At 40.2% G+C, this 15406-nt stretch overlaps 1 long non-coding RNA gene across 2 annotated transcripts in view; it reads right to left on the bottom strand.

Annotated features, from left to right (window-relative positions):
- Nucleotides 1-10242, bottom strand: part of LOC113602580 (uncharacterized) — a 46235-nt gene extending 35993 nt beyond the window's left edge. The window contains exon 1 of one of the 2 annotated variants that reach the window (XR_008289226.1): nt 10125-10242. This is a non-coding gene — a long non-coding RNA (uncharacterized LOC113602580). The remainder of the gene's footprint in view (nt 1-10124) is intronic. The other variant, XR_003424068.2, reaches the window with a different exon arrangement.
- Between the last annotated feature and the right edge of the window lie 5164 nt (nt 10243-15406).

Genomic DNA, 15406 nt, shown 5'->3' with positions numbered 1-15406 from the left:
GCACTGGGTGTTGTATGGAAACCAATTTGACAATAAATTTCATATATTAAAAAAATAAATTAATTTAAAAAAATAAAATAAAATAATAAAAAATAAACTACAAGAATTGGGGTACCTGAGTGGGTCAGTTGGTTAAGTATCCAACTTCAGCTCAGGTCATGATCTCACAGTTTGTGAGTTTGAACCCTGCATCGAGCTCTGTGCTGATAGCTCAAAGCCTGTAGCCTGCTTTGGATTCTGTATCTCCCTCTCTCTCTTCCCCTCCCCCACTTCCACTCTCTTGCTCTCAAATAAATATTAAAAATAAATAAATAAAAATAAAAGCTACAGTGATCAACATAGCATAGTTGGTACAAAGACAGACAAGTACGTCAATGAAAGAGAATAGAGAATCCAGAAATAGACCATACACTGGACAATTGATTGTCTACAAAGGTTCAAAGGCAATTCAGTGGAGAAACAAATGGGTTTTTCAACAAGTGGTATGGAGCAAGTGGATAACCATATGCCAAAAAAAAAAAAAAAAAAAAAGGAACTTCAAATCCATATACAAAAATTAATTAAAAATGGATTGTAGACCTAAATGTAAAACCTAAAACTATAAACCCTCTAGAAGAAAATATCAAATAAAACCTTCATGGCCTTGAGTTACGCAAAAATTTCTTAGGTATGGCAGCAAAAGTATGGTCCATGAAGAACAAATTGGTCATTGTATTTCATCGAGATTAAAACTTTTGTTTTCTGATCCACATTGTGATATTCATAAAAGAATGAAAAGGCAAGCCACAGATTGGGGAAACATGTTTACAAAGCATGTATCTGATAATGGAGTTGAACGGAATATAGAACCTTCAAAACTCGATAACTTTAAAAAAAATTAACAAATGGACAAAACAGACACTTGACCAAAGAAGATATATGAGTGGTAATCACATGAAAAGTTTATCAACATTATTAGTCTCTAGAGAAATGCAAATTAAAACCACAGTGACATATCACTAGACATATGTTAGAATGGCTAAAATTAAAAAGACTGATCATATCAAATGTTGGCAAGAATATGGCCCCATTCACCAGTGGTGGGGATGTAAAATGATACAATCACTTTGGAAAACAGTTTGGTAGTTTCTTCAAAAGTTAAATTTACACATTCTATTTAATGAAGTAAAGATGAAACCGTATATCTGTTAAAGACTTGTAATAAATGTTCACGGTCACTTTATTTGTGTTAGCCTAAAACTGGAAATAAACCAAATGCCCATAAACTGGTGAATGCATAAACAAATTATGGTCTATCTATACAACAGAATATTACTCAGTAATCAAAAGGAAAAAGGAATATTGATAAATGCAACAGCATGGATAAATCTCAGAACAATTATGGTGAGTGAAAGAAACCATATCAAAAAAAAAGAGAGAGAGAGAGAATACCCTATATTGTTCTATATGTATAAAATTCTAGAAAATGCTAATTAATTTACAGATCTATAGTGTCATAATGCAGAAGGGTGGTTGCCTCTTGTGGAGTGGTGGAGAGTGGAGCAGTTGCAGGAAAAGGCAGATGGAGGAGTATACAATGGTGCACAAAGAAACTTTTGGAGATAATAGATTTGCTCATGATCTTAATTGTGATGATGGTTTCATATGACAAAAAGAATCATTTTACACACTTTAAATAAGTATGGCTTATTATATGTCTACTAAACCTCAAGGATGCTCTTAGAAACATGTCAGAAAGAAGAATGCAAGTCTTCATTGTTCATCAAACATTTACCAAATTTCTGTTCATTTGTTTCTGGTCCGAATCTTCTCTTTGTTTCCTATTGATGCCTTGAGGGTGACAGGTTTAGTACTTTATATTTTAATCCTTCATTTTGATATTTAGTTCTATTTACAAACTTAGGTTTCACTATAATATGAAGCAATAAGTAGACATATCTAAGCCTCTAAAGATTGTTAGGACCATGTCCAGCCAACATCAAGGCCAATATTCTTGATGCCTAGATCTGTATACTAAAGTGTTACTGAAAATGTATATTTCTGGACCTCAGCCTGACCTACTAAGTCAGGATCTACAAGGGTTGGCCTCAGGGTCGGTATTTTTAAGTAAGCACCCGAGATGATCCTTAGATACAGTGAGGCTTGAGAGCATTTGAACTCCCTTTTCCTTTCACTGTGAAACTACTTAATCCAGATACTTTTCTGACCTCTACACCACAGGTAAATAAACTTCCTCTATAAAGGGCTACATAATTGCTTTAGACTGTCACACCTCCTCAACTATGCCATAGAAGCAAGAAAGCAACCAAAAGCTAAAGTAAAAGAATGTCATGCTTTCAGCCAATAAAATTTTATTTACAAAATAGCTATTTACAAAATAGCTACCTGGGTAGCTCAGTCAGTTAAGCTTCCAACTCTTGATTTCAGCTCAGGTCATGATCTCACAGTTTGTGAGTTTGAGCCTCATGTCAGGCTCTGAACTTCCTTCCAGTTAAGTCAGAACTGCTGCCAAAACCAGTAGCCGCTCCTCTGCATATTGGGACTGCACCCGCAGTCACTGCAGGGGGGATTCCTTTTTAATATTTGTTGCCTGAAATCCAGGGGAAAGGGAAAGCTCCTCTAGGGCCGACCTGGACACTAACCCTTGGGGAAAAAAGGGGCTGCAGGAGACTCCTCAGGAAACTTCCATGTCTCTGGAGGTCAGATACAGAGTTTCTGAGTTCCTGCCCTCCCTAACCCCCCAGTCCCTTCCCATTTTCTCCAACCTCTGCCCCATCTCTTGAGGTCATGTTTCTGGAGACCAGACGGACACCTGAAATAAATGTGTGCTTTAGAGTGAGGCAGACAAGGGTTCAAATTGCAGGCCTGCCACTTTTAAGCCAGGGAATTTTAATGAAAATATAAGAGATTATTCTTTCTGAACCCCGGTTTCTTCATTTTAAAAACTATGAATTGAGGATAATAATAAATATCTCAAAGAATTGTCCTAAGATTTGAACAAAATGATACAGGTGAAAGCCTGACAGAACAAGACACCCACTTGATGTCAGTTTTTATAATTATATTTCAATAACAAAGAGCATCAGAGACTAAATGGACATGATCTCTATACTTTTTAATAGACTTTTTTATTGTCTAGACAGAACAGTTCTAGATTTATACAACACTGGTGAAGATAATATAGAAAGCTCATGTATACCCCCAAACCCAGTTTCCCCTATTGGCAATATCATACAGTTGTATGGCACATTTGTCACAATTAACAAACCCATATTGGCACATCCTTATGGACTAAAGTCCACACTTGATTCAGGTTTCCTTAAGTTTCTTACTTGTGCTCCCTTTCTGTTCCAGGACCCAATCCAGGCACCACGTTCCATTCAGCTGTCATGCTGTCACCTTCACCTTCTCCAGACTGTGACCACTTCTCAGACTGTCCTTGTTTTTCATGACCTCATAGTCTTTGGGGAGGGCTGACAAGGACTTAGTAGGAATATCCTTCATATGGGTTTGTGGTGGTGTTTTCTTCATCACCAGACTGGGGTTACATAGAGTATTTGCATTTGTCTTCTCTCTGTAACTTCTACCTTCTATCATCCAGGTCTTCAATGATAGGTCCACACTTATTTGCATAACTGCCTTAAATTACTCAGAATAATAGGATGGGGGATGAGAAAATGAGCCATCATTTAGAGAACTAGAGTAGCAACAAGAAGGCATAAGGCGAATAGCATAGTATCATTCCATGGAGCATTCATTTGCAAACAAAAATGTGGTTCTCACTTGTTACACATGTGCTTGTAGTAAAGTTAATTGGGGATTTTTGTCCTAGGAATGGGTACAACATAACAGTTCTTACTAATTCCTTAACTGGAGGCAATCAATATTAATAAAATTTCTAACATTCATTGTTCATCGCCATTGTGTTGCATAATTTGCAGGCAGTTTACGTCTCTGTGTCATAAAATTTAAACAACAAGCTACTCCTTCAAGGTCAGTTAGCACAAACTTGAAAGATCTGAGTCAGGCCATCAATAAAATGTGGTAAAATGAAATCCAGGTGGACAATCTGTCACGTTCAAAAGTCTGAAATGAAATATGATCACCAAAATGATACAGAAAATTTCAGCAGCTAAAATCCAGCTACATTACTTAGAAGAAGTTGCCTAAACTGGGATAACATCTGTTATAAATGCCAGAGATGCAGTCGCCATTAAACTGTATAAAATGTCCTTTAAGTGAAAACATCACACTTCTTTTCCAACTAATGTCAGGAGCCAAGGCATTTGCATATTATTGCAAAAGGCACACTGTCCAAAGGGTATATATGACAGACTTTGATGAAGCTAAAGCCAATATCAAGGATGACTAAAGAGGAAAAATCTATTCTTGGCTTCTTTCATCCACACACGTAACTCCCTATATGGGAATAGCAACTAAACATGCATCTCAAAATCTGGGTATCTGCTCAAGTTCTCAAGAGTGAAAAAAAATACAGTTTCCTCATTTGTAAAGTGAGCAAGCAATGCTAAATGATCTCCAGGGTCTCTTCCAGATTGAAAATCCTAATGTTCTGTAATTCTATTATCCCAGGCTTTGATATGGAATACTCAATGAGAAATAAGCTCAAATCAGACTTGACAGCCAAAACATAATGGGAAGAATCAGTCTTCCTACTTTTAATGCACTGAGTTAATGGTTTAGTAGTATTTGACTTTCCCTGAAAATTTCCATTCTGCATCTGGCATCAATGCCCAGTCAGAGAGAGAGGAGGCCTTCTGGAAAATAAGAGTGTGTGTCCACAATGATAATGCCATTGAGCACAGTTTAGACAGTACTAAGTTTAAGATCGACCCATATATATATATTTTTTTAAACAAAAATACACATCAGGAGATTTTCCAGGAGATTAGGTGGCTTTTTCCACACTTGAACTTAGGGAACCTGGACATCAGCCCAAGAGCTCATAATGTGCCAACAGAGGCAAGAGGGAGCCAAGGGCTGAGGAGTCAGGGGCAGAGGGGATTTGGATCAACTTTACTTCCCTGTTTCTAACATTTTTTTCAATATCCAACATTGTTCCACTTCCTTTAACAAATCAATACACCCAAGTCCACAAACCCCAGAAAACCCACCAGTCTGTAATTCATTCTGGCCTGCTGCAGTTACTACAATGAAATGATGCCTTTAACTAGGCCCTGTCCCATCCCACTCGGCACTGAGATTTCAAATCTCATACAGCTGCCCATCAACCTGGAGACTGCAGCCTGGACATCCCACTTGGGCTTGACTCAGAAGGTCCCGAAGATGGTCACTCAGCTTCTTTGCTTCCCGCTACTGGAATGGAGCTGAGCCTGGCATCAGCAGCTTCAGTATCTCCAGGGAGCTGGCTAGAAATGCAGAATCACATCCCACCCAGACGGCTGACTCAGGAGCTTCCTGCTAACAAGCTCCCCAAGTGATTCCCCAGAACATTGAAATTTGAGAAGTACCAGCTCAGAACCCCCACTTTTCTCTCCTATTTGGGAGAAAAAGCAATGAGCCAGCTTTAGGTAGTCAGAGCCTTCGGCTTTCTGGAAGAGTGCCGGGTCCTGAATATCATGACAGTGGCCTACTGAAGGAGTATGGAACCTTCTTTCTGATTCTTCTCCACGTAGGTGGATTAGTGTGAGATAGCCTTTTATTTTTCATTTCTCAGCCATACAGAAGCAGATGTAGAATCATCCTTTGGGGGATATAAAGACAAAGGACATCCCCTTCTCCCCAGAGAGCTGGGCTCCCACATGTGTCCCATGCACCACATGATCCTGAGAATGATTCTTGGCCATCAGACTAGGTCAGGGTGCGAGAGCATCACTGTCTCTGCTACAGCATTCAGCCTACCTGAGTGCTGATCCTGCACAGCAGGGGAGTCCAGCAGGTCCCCAGGGCCTGAAGTGGAGCCAGATTCGATGTCAGAGGCAGCCCCTGGAGATAGACCTGCCCTTGCTTCTTCCTGGAGGGATCTGGTTCTACCTCCCGGCTACCACACACCTGACATCCAATCACTGGTTATGCAGTTTCTTCAGTGAATGGACCCTTACTTTCATACTGCCCCTTCTAACATACTACATTGTATGTAACTCTTGCTATTCATATTGTGGTCTCAGGATGGAGAAGCATCAGCATGCCTGGGAGCTTATTGGCCACCCAGAAGCTCAGGTCCACCTGGACCCACTGAATCGTAATGTAAATTTCAAACATTCCTAGAGGATTCACGTGCACATTAAAGTGTGAGAAACACTGATGTAAACATATCTTGAAAGCCTGTTGGACTGGGACTCAGAGGAGCCCTCCTCATCCTCATCTGGCTGCTCCCCAACTCAGAGCTGGCCATGGAAAGACATCAGTTTGTGGGTGTGTCTGTTTGCTCATTTCCCAAATTTCTGTTCCTCTGACATTGTTTTGGGGGACTATTTATTGTTTGGGGTCTGTCTTTAATCATGGGCCACAGGTTAAGTAGTTGTTCATATTGTAGACTATACTCAGCTTAATTCCAGGGCACTTTTTACAAAATATCAGTCTAACTAAATATGGAATGTTATATGTAACTTGATAGTTTCTAGTAATATATCAAATTTGGTCCAAATCAGATTGTTCCTTTGGAAGATCTAGAGCTAAAAGCAAAATGCTAAGGAGAGTTAAAACAGAAACCTCACTTCTCCAGTTAGTCACACCCAGAAAGTGACACACTCAATACTTGCTAAATTCTGAAATCTGAAAAAATACAGAACTGACGTGCCTGAAAATTAGAAGCAATTAATAGCACCACAATCATTTACCAGGAGCTCCTTTTATCTTTTTAAATCTTTGTATGTGGATGTTAGCCTTCCAACAATATGACTAGTTTCTTGAAGGCAGGAGTCATGACTCAAAGTTATTTGCCTTCCCAGTGCCAAGGAGTACCCCATATTCAGCAATGATGGTTATGCTGGAAATAACGTGGCGATGATTATCGTGATGGAGGTTTTATTGTTCCCACAACCAACTAGACTCCTCTAGGGTGTAGATTTCTCCTTGCAGTTACTCTCTTTCTCAGGAAGAATAAAATTTAAAGACAACTATGAAGATAGAGACATAACAAAAAGGTTTCTAGGTCCTTTAGGAATGAATCTTCTACTGCAAAAAGGTTCTTCCACTTCAGAGAGGAAAGAACCCAAGAACTTAAATTTGGCCTAACATAATCTCACCAATCATCATTTGAGAAAAGGAACCAGGTACTCCAAAAATAGAAAAAAAAATCATTCTCCAACTTGTCGCAAACTCCTGATTTTCCCTTCTCCTTTTTCTTTAAAGGTCATATTTCCCTATAGACATTTTCATATTTATGTTATCTATTTGGAAAATGAATTTTTAACTAGAAGAAGGAGACTATGCAGTGGTCACTTCAAAATAAAGCCAGAAGAAAAGGAGTTAGGGATGGAGGGAATAACACATCCATGACGAGGAAATGAGGCAAAGCATCATAAAAGGACATGAGCAATGTGGAGGAAAGAAAGAAGAGTCAACAGGAGAGAGAAAGAACCCTGAACCTACCCAGTTACTTAGCTGCAGGTAGGCATAGTTTATTCCATGATCCACCATCCTCTCCCACCAACAAAAAGAAAAGCCTTTTAAGAAATGGAATCTGTTCTGAACCAATGTGTTAAAATAAATTCAAAAGGTAACTCTCTTTTTCCCTTCCAGCTTCAATTCTAACTGCCAGTCATAAAAAAAACTATTAAAGTTTTATGAACTTACCTGTTTGAGTCTGTCTCTGCTGCAGAGTCTGAAAAGAATAGCCTGTTTTTCTGACCCAGTCTCCACTAGTACTTGGGGCCATTCCTATCCACAGGGGATCTTTGCTGATCCTGGCATCCTGCATGACTGCACTTCTGTCATGGTACCCTGTGTTCATCCCTCTTGAAACTCATAAAACCACCTGCTTATTTGTCGTCTGCCCATCTCCACTGGAAGGCCCTTAAATGTGGAGATAATCTCACTATGGTTTGGTTTTCTGGTGCTTCACACGCTGCTGGAATGTATTAGGGCACCCAACACATGTATATTGAGTGAATTAATCAATGCTCTGTGATACTCATTGATTACCCTCCTTGAATACAATTAGGCTGTCATTAAATGGCTCTTATGTAAAAATAAATTATTTCCTTTTTTTCAATATATGAAGTTTATTGTCAAATTGGTTTCCATACAACACCCAGTGCTCATCCCCAAAGGTGCCCTCCTCAATACCCATCACCCACCCTCCTCTCCCTCCCACCCCCCATCAACCCTCAGGTTTTTTTTTCCAAAAATAAATTATTTCCTAAATTACTGTTATGTATTTTTCTTTACCTCCATCACTTATTCTTCCAACAAAGTAAAGGGAGGAGAAAAAAAAAACCTGTTATGGCCACAGTTTCCTGTTCACACTCATAAATGGCCATTATACATTGCTGGTGGGACATAGGTAGTTTGTGCCAGCACTTGGAGTGAAACAGAAAAGACAGACCCAAGAAGTTTTCTCTCCTTCCCACTTCAGAAGATTCCTTCAGTACTTATTTTTTCCCTTTCTTTTCAATTTTAAGAGGGATCTCCTAGATGCTGACATAATCCATTTCTTCTCTAACAACTCTTGAGCTCTGGACATAGCCTATCAGAACTTCTCTTGGCTGCATGCCCAGAAGATCTATCGGGGAAGTACAGAATGCAACAGTGGGAGGGATTGGTAAACACTCTTTGTGTAGCAAAGAGTTTCTTTTTTGTTGTTGTTGTAAAAAAAACTTTGAGGAGTTTCTCTCTCCTTCCCCTAAGCTCTTACTGTCCCCACTACTGTGTCTCCCCAGCCCTGTCTACTCTTCCTTGCTGTTGAGAAAGTACTGGGCTGGTGTGGCCTCAATTCTAGAACTAGTGCCTAATAAATGAAGACATTATTATAAAACAGTACAACCTCCAGATTAAAAATGTTGTTTAGGGCTCCTGGGTAACTCAGTTGGTTAAGCATTTGATTTCGGCTCAGGTCACAATCTCGCAGTTTGTGAGTTCAAGCCTGGAACCTACTTCAGATCCCCTCTTCATGCTTGTTCTCTCTCTCTCTCTCTCTCTCTCTCTCTCTCTCTCTCTCTCTGTGTGTGTCTAAAATAAATCAAAACATTAAAGAATTTTTAAAATAAAAATGTTGCTTAATGTCAGATCAGTTTCTTCAAATTCGTAGCATCTAAAATATACCGCAGTCTATTGCTGCTCTCTGGCCATGTCTACTCTTTCTGCAGAAATTAGATATTGTCTTTTTAAACAACAGCTGTCTTGAAGAAGAAGAAGAAGAAGAAGAAGAAGAAGAAGAAGAAGAAGAAGAAGAAGGAAAAAGAAGCCTCCTCATGACAGTACAGTCCTCCCAAATAGAACTTGATGATCTATTGGTAGAGTTAGAGCATTTTAAAGGAAAGTTAAAGATCCTTTAGATCAAACCTGCCATTTTACATATGGTTAAAGGGAGGCCCAAGAGGCTTGGTGAACTGCCCTAGGTGCCAAGACCTAAGTCACTCAACATTCCTTCTAATTTGACACTCATTACAGCAACCTCATTACCTCATTCTAGCCTAGAAACTTGGTAGAAATGAAGACTTCTCACCCTAACCAGATTGATTGGATCAGAATCTCTAAGGGTCATCCCCAGCAATCTGCGTTTTCATGGGCTCCATGGGGGGTTGAGAAGCACCACAGATGCACTACACATCATCGAACTGTTGCTTCAAACTAACAGGCAAGTCTCACGGATCCAAGACTGTGATGACGAGGGAGTGGGGTAATGAGGAACGTTCTGGTAGTCAAGGGATCCCTGACAGTGATAAATTTTAAGGAACAGTCAGCCCGCACACAGATCCTGGATATAAAACAGAGACTTTTCTCCTTCAGAAAGTAAAACTTGAGAAGACAGAGGCAGAAAAAGGACAACTGTCCCTTTTCAATCCAATTCTTCCTTAAATCCTATGGTCTTTGGTTCCTATGAGATTTTACCAAGAAATAAGACATTAGGAACTGTAGTAAGTTCTACCCTCCTAACACTTATCTGACAGTGTCCAAAGCCATTAATTAACATTTCTTACCAATTCTGCCCCTCCCCATGTGTGTGCCTTAATCTCATCTTCCTTCATGAGGTGGACAGCATGATGTCTTTCTTACGATGGAGAATTACCAGGTTTATATCCTCATGGCTCATTTCCTAGGAGATTAAGAGAAGCTTGTGTCATAACTATTGACAATCAAAGCTTAAGGAAGAACTCTTATTGGTCCCGCTTGGTCCTACAGCCACAGCTTGGGCTATGTTCTATTGACAGACGGATACACCATGATAGACCAGGCCTAATTCACTGTAAGCAAACTAGGGTTCCCCACCAGTGTTACATAATTGAAATAAGTAGAAGGATAGTGCCTCCAAAAGAAATAATGATGGAGATGGCTACCATGCTCCTTCTCTCAGAAATGGTGCTGTAGACAAATAACACCCTGATCAACTATGTATGGGTGACAGACTAACTTTTGTTGTTAAGTATTTTGAAATCACAGAACCTACCTGTGTGATGAATGGATTAGAGGAGGTATGACTTGGGGGATCAAGTGGGGTTGGGAGAGTTGGAGTTCTTCATTAAATTAAAACAGCAAATTATGGTAACACAAAGTCCAAAGACAAGTATGGTTCATGCTGATCCAGAATAGAGATTTCAAGAACTGCAGAGCCACTGTATCCTGTCTTGTTTGTATATCATCTATTGTTCTAAACTGTGAGATGATTAAAAAAAGAGTATTATCATTTCCACTTTTCCAGGCAGAAATCTAACATTCAGAGGGCTTTACCAACACTATTACAAGTAACAGAGCTGGAACTTGACACAGGACAAGATCCTAGTTCAATGCCCTTTTGACTATATCATGCTGCTTTTACAAAAGAAGAAGAAAAAGATAATCAGATTATTGAGGTAAGTCCATTCTGGGTACACATAAGCATGATGATGACCTAAGAAATAAGAAAGATGGTTGCATCTTCTTGCATCTTCTAGGAACCTTTTTCATTCACGTGATGAGACTGGAGGTGGTGTGTGCCTCACACTTTCTTCCTCCAAGTGAATTTCCCATTAAGAGTTCAAGCCTGGTTCGATTGGGGGTGGAAGGCTAAAATATGGAACTTTTATGGATCTGTTGCTGTGTCTTATATTAAATTCTTGACCATATTCACAATTTTAGATCTGATTTATGGTGACTTAGGAAATTACATATAGATCTATCATTGCTAAAATATGTGGCCATGTAAAACCGAAGGTGGGGAAAGAACCTGAATTCACTCAAGGAGGTCATTTAAAATTTGCGGGGGTAAAATTCTCCTCCTCTCCATGGAGAAGACTAGCAGTGAAATGAAACCCAGCAATGTGGGTCCTGAGTGGGAAACCAGGGGCAGAGAAGCAGCAGCTGTGCACAGTTGGAAAATTCAGTGAGTGCTCATTTCGGTGGCCAGTTTTTGAACATGTCAGTTTAATTATGATGCATCACAGTTGACAGCAATGCATATGGAACCAATTACAGCACATGTTAAAATCAATTATTGCATATTTCAGCTATCCTAAACACTGTAGCAAGCGATCTGTGCATTGCTGCAGATTTCAACTCCACTAATCATTTTTACTATCATGGTTCAACTAGAAAAGATATATATATATATATATATATATATATATATATATATATATATATATACACTGAGAAAAGCACATTTCATAACCAATATCTAATGTAAAGCCCAGAAACAGTAGCATCAGATAAGCAAAACTTGAAATATTTGCTCAGACAAAAGTCTAACCTAACATCATACCCTTTTTCAACAGAAATAACAAAAAATTAAATTGTTTGCTATCGCTAAACCCTGTTTTCCTCAATTAAATCTGCTTCAGCCTCCTCACCAGCATTGAGGTCTGTATCCCAGCTGCAATATACTGGCTATTTTGGTCGAAAGTAAGTCTAAAATTTGCCTTAACTGTTTACCCTGCTTTTGTGGCCTTTTTCCCCCTTCAGATTTCTGGCTTAGAAAATTCTCCTCCAAATTCCACAGCATATTCATTTTCTGTTTACTTGTTTATAAACCAGCAAATAATTGGCATATTGAAAAGAAGGAGGAGGAAGGGGAGGAAGGAGAAGGATATGAAGAAGGGGAAGGGGAAGAGGAAGAAGGAGGAGGAGGACTAGGTGGAAAAGGAGGAGGAGAAGAAGAAGAAGAAGAAGAAGAAGAAGAAGAAGAAGAAGACGACAGTAAAAAAGTGAACTCGGGTGGCATTTTGCTCTCCTTGGAGATTTGAATGTTTTCCGGTTGCATTAACTCAGCAGTGGCCAGTATGCCTTGGTTAACTCTAAAATAGGTTTACTATGAAAAAGGGTTATATTCTACAAACTTGGATTTTTACTTCCTGTCAACTGTGCACAGAGTAAACCAGTTGCAGAAAACCCACAGTCTCTGACTGGTGTTGAGGGTTTGGAGACTCACACTGGTCCCTCATGGTGGGAATTCATCTACGCAAATCCTCCTGCCTTGGGATGAGGGGCCAGAGCTCCAAAGTGACTGAGCATTCCAAGAAAAGCCACATGCCTAACAAAACTTGGCTCTGGGGAACAGGTGGGTGTGTATCCTGGGAAAGGGATCAGTGGTATCTGAGTCAAGAAGAGGTGAGTGGTCCAAGGCAGGGCATAGGAAAACAGCCCATGTGGTTTAGTCAAGAGAGCATTGGGTTGGATGTCGGGAACCCGGACTTCTCTGCTCAGCAGCTTGCCAGGCTGGGATGAGGTTCTCAATGCCCCATTGTACTCCAAACATGGCACAAAGGGAAGCTAACCAAAAGGAGAATCAGACCTCTGAATCTGTTGCAGTATACCACTGGGACTACAGGAAGGAAAGCTGCTCCATTTTAAAATCTAGAAGATCAGGGTAGGGAACCATTAACTTTGTTTGTCTTGCAGCCCCAAGATGGACCCCAACTCATGCCACCATTTATTTAAAACAAGTCCTAAAGATACCCATTCTTCTGCAGTGTAGCTAATAGATTTCCAGGGAAGAACAGCATATCAACAAGCAGCACATCAATATTAAGGGAAGTAAAGTAACCTACAACCCCTGAGCTGTGGAAGAATATGCATTATACTCTAACATGTACCTGAGACCTACCACAAAGACTAGAAAGGGGAAACAGAAGAAGTCTAATACCATACCTTTCCAAAAAGTTGTTGGGTGCTTAAGTCTACATTACAATTCCAATTCATTTAAGGACGACTTGTGTTCCTATAAGCCAAGACTTGCGCTATGTGAGTAGTGACCATTTGTGAGTTAGAAGACAAGGCCCAGAAATAGTTTTGGGAGAAGGAGTTCCAGGGGCCCAAATCCCAACAGGATATAGAATTCACCCCTAAGGCTCAAATATGCAGGTTTTGATGAAGGAGGAGCAGTGTTATGAGCAGAGTGACCCAAGAGGGCTGGAGAAAAACCTCCAGAGACAAGCACAGTGGGGTGTTGGTATTCCCACTGAAGACCTGGAGCCAAGGAGGAGGGGTTGCCAGGTGATGGCCTAGCTTGGGAGGGAGGGACAAGAGACAGCTGTTTACCAGCGCTGTGGCACCAAGTCTGGGAAGAAGTGGAAGAAGAAATACCTCCACCTCTCACTGCTGATCTTGTTCAAGGGAGTCTAGTTTGGAAGTCCATACAGATCAGCTCCTTGGTCACAGAGCAGCTCAGAGAAAGGCAAAGAGAAAGGTAATCTTTATATGGCACACTGAAATAAACAGGTATGGCTGGAAATGACCAGAATAAAGGCTCCAGCATCCCTGGACCATTCCCAATTGTTTTAAGTGTTCAAGGACCATTATCTCAACATATTAGCAACCACATGAGGCACTAAAATTCTCTACAGGGAATTTACCCAAGTTAAAGGTGTGCAAACAGGGCATGGAACGGAAGGCCAGTACAAAATGAGGAGATGTTATAAGCAAAGATATGGAGTATGGATGCCTCTGGCATGCTTGGGGTAGTCCTATGTGTCTGGGAAGGGAGGCTGGGGAGGTAACCTAGGAAGGTCACATTAATGTGTTTGTATTTGATTCTTAAACAATGGAAAGAGATGAGAGGTTTTAAAGGAGGGCTCCCTCCCTTCACCTGTCTGTCCAGAAACGTGCAAGTGCTTTTGATTCCAGTGGATTCAGTAACAAGTTTGCAAGCAGCTTCTGCCAATCAAATCTCATCAGCAAAACAATCAGTTTTGTGTAGTAGTTAAGAGCATGGGGTCTGATGTGGAATACCTGGCTTCTAGTCCTGGCTACCACTTGCTATGTGACCTGTAACTTTACAGACTCTTTCAGTTTCTTCATCTGTAAAATGGGAATAGAAATGGCACTGACTTCATTAAATTGGTTTGAATTAATGAATTAATATTTTAAAAGATCTTAGAATAAGTATTAGCATTCATCTTTATAACAGCCACATGTAATGAGAAATAGTTACATATTCAAAAGGGATTATTACCGTAACACTTACCAGCTTCTTTCAAAAAACCTTGAAAAGGTACCCTGGAGAGCACCTATAGAGAGCTCTGAGTTACAATGAATCACCATGAGTAAATATATCCCCCCAATGTCTTGAAGAAATATAATACAAGGAAACATTGCTGAGCATGGACTGCATGGTTCATCAAAACTACCCAGTTCTGATAACAGAGTAAAACAAAGACCTCTGAGGGGTTTCAGATGCACTCGGTTATGAACAAGAGAATGGCCACATGCTCTCTAATGGGCAATGTCCACATGTGGTGACTATTTCCAGACCTACAAAGCCTCCTAGGGGCAGGTCACAGCATTCTAAAGGCAAGCTCTCAATGTTACAATACAGCTGTTTTCCTGAGAACAGCTCAGACCCAGGAGGAGTAGGCAGCTGACACCTGCCCTCAAGTTGCCTGTAACCCCCACTGTCAGGAATCACCAACAGCTTCTTTCATGGTGTCACTGACATACATCCATTCCAACAAATTATCCTTTCCATCCAATCTGACTCACTTGGCGTAACCAGCAAGTGCAAGCGCTGTGTGGTCTGATCCCTCGAATGAAATACATCAAATAAGTCATAGTGTTTTCATGACCCTCTGCCAAAATTGCAAAATCTTTTCTCTTTTCCATGTTTCTAGTCACATCCACAGCCCTACAGTTGACATTTGGTCTTCTAAAATGTCTTATGTCAAGGAACCAGAGGACAGAGGCAGCAGAGGGAATAGAGGCATGGGAGAGGTGCTTTGCAGTTTATCAAACTGTGAGTACTGATACCTCATTAATTCTTAATACTTCCTCAGTTCAAGATGAGGCAGCCATT

Source organism: Acinonyx jubatus, chromosome A3, assembly GCF_027475565.1.
Source record: "Acinonyx jubatus isolate Ajub_Pintada_27869175 chromosome A3, VMU_Ajub_asm_v1.0, whole genome shotgun sequence".
Taxonomy (NCBI): domain Eukaryota; kingdom Metazoa; phylum Chordata; class Mammalia; order Carnivora; family Felidae; genus Acinonyx; species Acinonyx jubatus.
The sequence above is the reverse complement of the archived record's forward strand: the minus strand, read 5'-3'. Positions and strand labels throughout refer to the sequence as shown.